This window comes from Sardina pilchardus, chromosome 6 (assembly GCF_963854185.1).
Source record: "Sardina pilchardus chromosome 6, fSarPil1.1, whole genome shotgun sequence".
Classification (NCBI taxonomy): Eukaryota; Metazoa; Chordata; class Actinopteri; order Clupeiformes; family Clupeidae; genus Sardina; species Sardina pilchardus.
This window is the reverse complement of record NC_084999.1, coordinates 17,192,625-17,199,471: the sequence shown is the minus strand read 5'-3', so window position 1 is coordinate 17,199,471 and position 6,847 is coordinate 17,192,625. Positions and strand designations below refer to the sequence as shown.

General features: G+C 50.6%; 1 protein-coding gene across 1 annotated transcript in view; it reads right to left on the bottom strand.

Moving 5' to 3' along the window:
• Nucleotides 1-6,080, bottom strand: part of LOC134082788 (raftlin-like) — a 65,951-nt gene extending 59,871 nt beyond the window's left edge. The window contains exon 1 of the mRNA XM_062538769.1: nt 5,333-6,080. The gene's annotated coding sequence lies outside the window, so the exon portion shown is untranslated. The remainder of the gene's footprint in view (nt 1-5,332) is intronic.
• Between the last annotated feature and the right edge of the window lie 767 nt (nt 6,081-6,847).

The window sequence follows — 6,847 nt, the reverse complement described above, 5'->3', positions numbered from 1 at the left end:
GCTAGTGTTGCGAGTAAACCATCGGATGATTTCGAGTCTGCTTCTCTTCACGAGTTGTATTTTCCACTTCTCGTTTCTCTTGAGAGTTCTCAAGTCTCTGTGAAACAACTAACAGCACATACACAGGAAGAGCCAAAAAATAAGAATATATATAGAAATATATATATATATATATATATATACACTGACACCAGTTCTTCTAAAAGTAATCTCTCCTAAACTGCCACTAAGGACTGACACAAATCCCTTTATGAGAACAGATCAAAAAACGCTTCAGTCATCAAACAACCCATGGGAGACTGACAGTGTGGAGGAAGCCAGAAGTAGCACTTCTGCTTCATTTATTTATTTATCTTATTTTTCTTTATTTTCTTTTTCTTTTTGGTGAGAACTCAGTGTTCTTGCCTCAGACATGTTGCCCCCAGGGGCAGCTCACTCACCATGTAATCTACAGGAGTGGAGGAACAAAGGCAGCCAGAGAAAGAAAGAAAGAGAGAGAGAGATGGGGAGAGAGAGAGAGAGGATGAGGGAGAGGAAAAGAGCAGAGAGAGAGAGAGAGCAGTGTGAGGAGCTCCGTTGGGGGGGGGGGTGTTCTTGTATTTGCATAGCACGAGCGCTCAGAGATGGGGTGGGAGGGGGGGGGGGGGGTAGCGAGCGAGACAGAGAGCTGAAGTGTGGAGAGGAGCAGTATTTTTAGACCTGACAGAGGAAATGTGAGATGTTTATGACTGCGCAGAGCGACTGCTTTTCTTCTCCCAAATACGCTTGCTTTCATGCTGCCAAATCTTGGCAGCTCTGTTCCCATGTTGACCGGCTACACCCCTTCAAACCCCCCGCCCCAGAACCCCCCCCCCCCCCCCTGCTCACCCCCACCCCCTCGCTTCCCCTCTTCCTTGTCACCCCACCCATCCCTTAGCGAGGTTGAGACTGACAACAACACAATTCTGGTCCAGTGAACAACCCTTCAAGGAAAGACAGGCAAAGCTCTTTGGGTAAGTCAACAGAAATTGGAAGAGAGCCATATTAGCTCTTCTAACACCTTATGAAAATCCTCCAGTCCACCTCTGCGCTTAAGCTGCCTCCCTCTACCGTCACACACATAAATCCTGGCTAAATCCCTGCGACTGTATCAGAACAGCAGTGTGGAAGAGACAACGGACAGTATTTTGTTCCAAAGGATTGTACTAAGTAAGGCAAATTCTCCACTTGCTTCTCAGCTGGGGAAAAATAACAACAGGAAATGTCTGTAAGGACGCCAACCTCGGTGGCGGAAGAACACCAACCAGCTGTGCAGATGTGATGGACTAGCACCCGAGCGATGATGGCAGTGCTGACGTTTCACCAGCTGAAAGCAGCGCTTAATAGCGCTGTGCAACTTCAATAGCCGCCTTACTGGAAAGGACATACGTTCAAAGTCAAGGTCCTGAATTTTTCAAGCAGGGCCTATTCAAAGCCTGCGCCAGAAACAAAAGCTATCAAAAGGAACGAACACAAAAAACATTCCCCCTCCTCTCCTCTCCTCTCCCCTCCCCTCCCCTCCCCTCCCCTCCCCTCCTCTCCTCTCCCTACAGAGCATGACCGGCTACCCATGAAAGTGTTTTTCGCTGAAACAGTGGAGGGCCGAAATGAAGGGGGAAAAAAATAGAGACGACCTTCCCACTCTGACCCCATCGCCCCCCTCCCCTTCCACACACAAACACACACACACACACACACACACACACACACACACGGTGTAAAGAGCGACAAATAAAGCTATCCCAGCACAAGGCGCAGTTTCCTGCCTCCGGCGCTGTGGATTCAGCGGGGAGAGAGAGGGGCTCTGTCTCTCTGGAGAGCCCCGAGATGCGGGGCATTCCCTGTTTGCACTTCCTGCTTCCTGCTGGTGCTTCCTTCCCCCTGGCCGAGGCGTCACCTTCTCACCTGGGCGGGAGAGCTCAGGCAGCGGAGCCGAGGAGAGGAAGAGTAGGGGGCGGGGAAATGGAAGCCGGGAATGGGATGTTGGGGACGGGGTGTGTGTGTGTGTGTGTGTGTGTGTGTGTGTGTGTGTGTGCCTATGTGTGTGTGCGAGTGTGTGTACAGTATGTGTGCGTGTGAGTGTATGTGTGTGTGTGTGTGTGTGTGCATGTAAGTGCGTATGCACGCACGCACGTGTGTGTGTGTGTGTGTGTGTGTGTGTGTGTGAGTGTGTGTACGTGTGTGTGCGTGAGTGCCTGTGTGAGCGTAGGAGGGAGTTGGAGGTGATCGAGGTGAAAACATAAAAACACGAAAATAAGTGGGCGGAAAGGGACTAGGGGGGGCGGACAGTCAATAACGCTGCCCACTCTTTCACAGCCCTGTTTAGATATGCCGTATCTATTGCCGCTTAGATATGCTGTATCTGTTGTCGCTGGGAGGGAAAGGAAGTTCTTGCTAGTTGCACAAGTACCGAAGAAGTGAGGCTTGTTAGGATGTTGAGTTTGTTTGCGAGACTTGCTGCCAACAAACACACCAAAGGTCAGTGCTAAACAGTCATAAATCATCCCGCCTGTCGTGGAGCTCTCTCTGGCCAGAGACGGCAGTGAGAATTTCCTGATTTCTCTTCGCAGATGTTTACTTGGAGGGATTCTCTAGAGGCTTTGAGTCTTTTATTCCTAATAGAGATGAGTTCAGCTGCTTTTTCGTTTTAGACAGAAAAAAATAGTCTCCATCCTTGAGCCTGCCATAGGAGGCCAGTGAGGACAGGAGAGGGATGACACACTTCACTGCCCATTCAACGCCAGTCTTCCAGATCCCCATCCGCCCGCCCATCTCAAGGCCTCACCACTGCCACACTGAAAGGGAAAAAAAAACCCTGCCAGATGGGATTGCCATGGGAACCAGCCCCTTGACGACGATTCCATACAAGGGAGAATAAAGGACACCTATCTGTCTCATTCTGCATCACCCTCCACCCCTCTCCTCCCAGTCCCAATGCACACCACCTTCCCCTTCCTTTCTACAGTATAAAGGGCTTTCTGATGCTCTTATCTTCCTACAGTAGCATTATGTCTTGTCTTCTCTCACTTTCTCTCTCTCTCTCTCTTTCTGCTTCTCTCTCTAGCACTCTTGTTTCTCTCTGTGCTGTCTGTGAACATGAATTACAATGAGACATTTTTCTTCATGCGAGCGATTCCACTGGGATTGGGAAAGTGATGTAAAAAAAACGGGAACACTGAAAGAGCAGCAGACTTAAACGCGGGCTTAATTTTTCAAAGGTAATCTGTCTGCCTTCACACACAGACACACAGACACACAGACGGAGGCGCGCCGCCAAAGGCCAATGATTGGAAACATTGTGTGGTCCAAATTTACCCAAGTGCATTTACCCATCGTGGGGCCATTTTGTTTTCTTTTTTTTTCTATTTCAGATGGAATATTGACATGTCCTTCGTGAACATTACCAGATCAATACCACAGCAATTTTCTTGACCACCCATTACAGCAAGAGTCGATTTGCCCTCAAGAAATACTGAAGCCGCCTTCCGTCCGCCCTCCACCCTCCCTACACCCTCCCTCCTCTTGGTACAAGTGCTACAGAACTACTGCTCACTTTCCTCCACCTACAAACGCGGTGCTCGCTTCATTCTTTACATCAAGGCCCTCTTGGCGCTTTTTTGAAGGTGCACTTCACAAACCGGGTGGCTGTTGAAGGAAGTAAGAGACTTAATCTTCTCAGTGATCTTGTCAGAAGAACATAATCCTTTCACACTGCCAAGTCAGATCTGCCCCTCTCATAGCTTGTGCATGACCCAGAGCTGTCAAAATCCTTCCAAAGCTGATTCAGCTTTGCGTGAACATGCAAATGCCAAAAAAAGTTCCTCAAAGCCTAAGACTGAAAACGTTTTGTTTCTGAACAAATGTGTGAGACATGATTCTTCAGGAACTGAAAGTACTCAGTGGTCCCAGGCAATAACGGAGAGAACACTTTAGTTCAGTCCAAATTTATGACCCTCCTACCATGCTCTTGGACTGGTGGAAAATGACTACACAGTATAGCTTTCATGAGAGGACCACTAATTGAGTTTTAAAAGCCCCCAAGGTGCTCCAATTACATGTATTAAATTAAACTGATCGCAGGGAAAAATGTGACTCTGGACAGAGACCATGAGAGTACTGTATGTGATGGTGGTTGGGTTCCCATACCACTGCTTAAGTTTTTCAGCTGTGGACCGGGTCTGACATGTTAACCGTGTTAGCACAACCAGCAGCCCATCTTATCCATCATCTTAAGGGGGATTTATGGGGGAATGCTCAGACGCCTGTTAGGGGGGCTGAGAGTCCCAGAGCTGACCACTCTCTCTCTCTCTCTCTCTCTCTCTCTCTCTCTCTCTCTCTCTCTCTCTCTCTCTCTCTCTCTCTCTCTCTCTCTCTCTCTCTCTCTCTCTCTCTCTCTCTCTCTCTCTCTCTCTCTCTCTCTCTCTCTCTCTCTCTCTCTCCCTCCCTCCCTCCCTCCCTCCCTCACTATCTCTCTCCATGCGTGGGTATATCTGTCTGGGTACTGGTAGTGCTTGGCTCATGACCTTTCAACCCTCCCCACAATTCCCCTGTGACAACGCCACCTCTGTCTGGCTACTCCCGTGGGGGCTTTCGGGGGTTGGTGGTGTGTGTAGCCAACACGACCGGAGACAGCTACAGCCAGAGAACCCGAGACTCGAGCTGATTAACGGCACTCCTCTCCTTCACTCTCCTCATCTCTCAATCCCTCTCTCTCTCTCTCTCTCTCTCTCTCTCTCTCTCTCTCTCTCTCTCTCTCTCTCTCTCTCACACACACTTTTTAAAACATGTCATGCCCGGTCAGGGTTCAGACCCCCGAGCCGGGCGTAGCATAGCATGCATTCCTGTCTCCTCTCGGCACCACACGTTGCACATGTGACCGCAGACTGACCAGGTCACTGATCTGTGTGATAAGCTCACTACACGCTAGACACGCCGAAGCATGCTCTGCCAACCAGTCAGCCAGCCAGCCCAGCCAAGCAGCCAACCAAGCGCAGGCAGTGCTGCAGAATCAACACGTGTGGTGGCAAAGTTTGTGGCTTGTGGCTTCCCATGGGTGATTGTTATTTCATTCCCCAAAGTGCCACACCACTGAACGAGTCTGCGTAAACAAGCCGAAGCCATGATAGCATTTTTTGTTGAGTGCGTGGAAAGCTCCTCTACCCAAAGTACACATTAAAAAAACAAGACACAAACAGTGTAACGGTGTAAAGAGACAAATAGAAGAATGGTTGCAGTTGAGGCAGAGAGAGAGAGAGAGAGAGAGATAGAAAGAGAGAGAGAGAAAGAGAGAGAGAGAGAGAAAGAGAGGTGTTACCTGTTGTGAAAGTGGTGACGAGCGGCTCCTCCAAGTTGGCCGGCGAGATCAGGAGTGGGCGAGTGGACCGGCGCAGCCGCCGGGAAGAGGCATGAACGGGAGCGTCAGGGAGCGCGGCACCACCAGCACCAGCAACAACGCGCAGCTGAGGTGACAGCCAACAAATCCTCCGCAATTCCTCTCAGGAGCCCGAGAGGCTCTGATAAGAGCCGAGACTTTCTGGCGGAGGAGGAAAAAATAAAAACGAGGAAAAGGAGCAAAAGAGGGGAGCGAGAGAGGACCAAAAATAAAGACGCGGAAAGAGGCTCAAAATCCAGGGGGGATCAGTCGCAGAGGCTTCTCGTTCTCCCGCTCAGAGGCTTCTCGCAGCTAACGGAAAGGCAGCAAACACACTTTTGCGTGCTCTTGTTTAGGTCATGCTCAAAGTATGCCTGTGCGATGTTCTGCAAGCTCAGGAAAACCACATCCTCTGACATGTCTACCTCCTCTCTCCTGCTGAGCTTTCTCTCTCTCTCTCTCTCTCTCTCTCTCTTTTCACTCACTCACTTTCTCTCTTTCTCTCTGTCCCCCTCTCACTCTCTCTCTCTCTCTCTCTCCTCTGTGATTGTGCGAAACGACAGAGCTGTCTGACCCAGACACCGCTCGGCGTCTCCACCCTCTGCTCCCCCTCTCTCTCTCTCTTTCTCTAGTCTCTCTCTCTTTCTCTCTCTCTCTCTCTCTCTTTCGCTGCTCCTCCGGCAGCCGCTACAGTTCCAGTCCGCTGACTGAAGAATCCAGCTGAGAACGAGAGGCAAGGGGAGCGAGAGAGCGAGAGAGTGGGAGAGGGGAGAGGGAGACGCATGGAAGGAGGGGAAGGGGAGAGGCGGGGGATGCAAGAACAGAGAGAGAGGGAGTTGCTAAACACAAGGAGGAGGAGAGAGAAGGTAGGCAAAGAAGGGTAAGGGGGGAACAGACAGCGGCATGGAAAACAACAAGGTACTGTAAAGAGTAGGGACATAAAGAGAGAGAGAAAGAGAGAGAGAGAGATGGAAAAAGAGAGAGATGGAAAGAGACAGAGAGAAGGAGTGGGAGGGGAGTAGGTAAAGCGGTAAACAAATAAAGAAAAAAGGAACAGAAGAAAGGAAGAGGAAAACAACAACTGTGAGGACTGCCCAGGGGACAGCAGACTAGACGGCTGGTGGCTCTCAGACGGCGTGGATGTGGGTGAGAGGGTGAGAGGGTGCTCGGGGGTCTGACAACGGCTGTCTGCCCTCCACCACTCTGGGATGGGGATGTATTTTTCATTAGCCCCAGACGAAGACTCCCCCCCCCACGCCCCACACACACACACTCCTCCTCACTCTACATCAACACACACACACACACACACACACACACAAACTTATATAGCTGCATATCCATTATTCAGGGCAATCTGTGTGAGAGGGCAGCCCCCTCCTGACACAGACCACTGACACGGAACCTGTTTAGACACCCCCCCCCCACCCCCACCCCCCTGTGCCCCCCACCCCACCC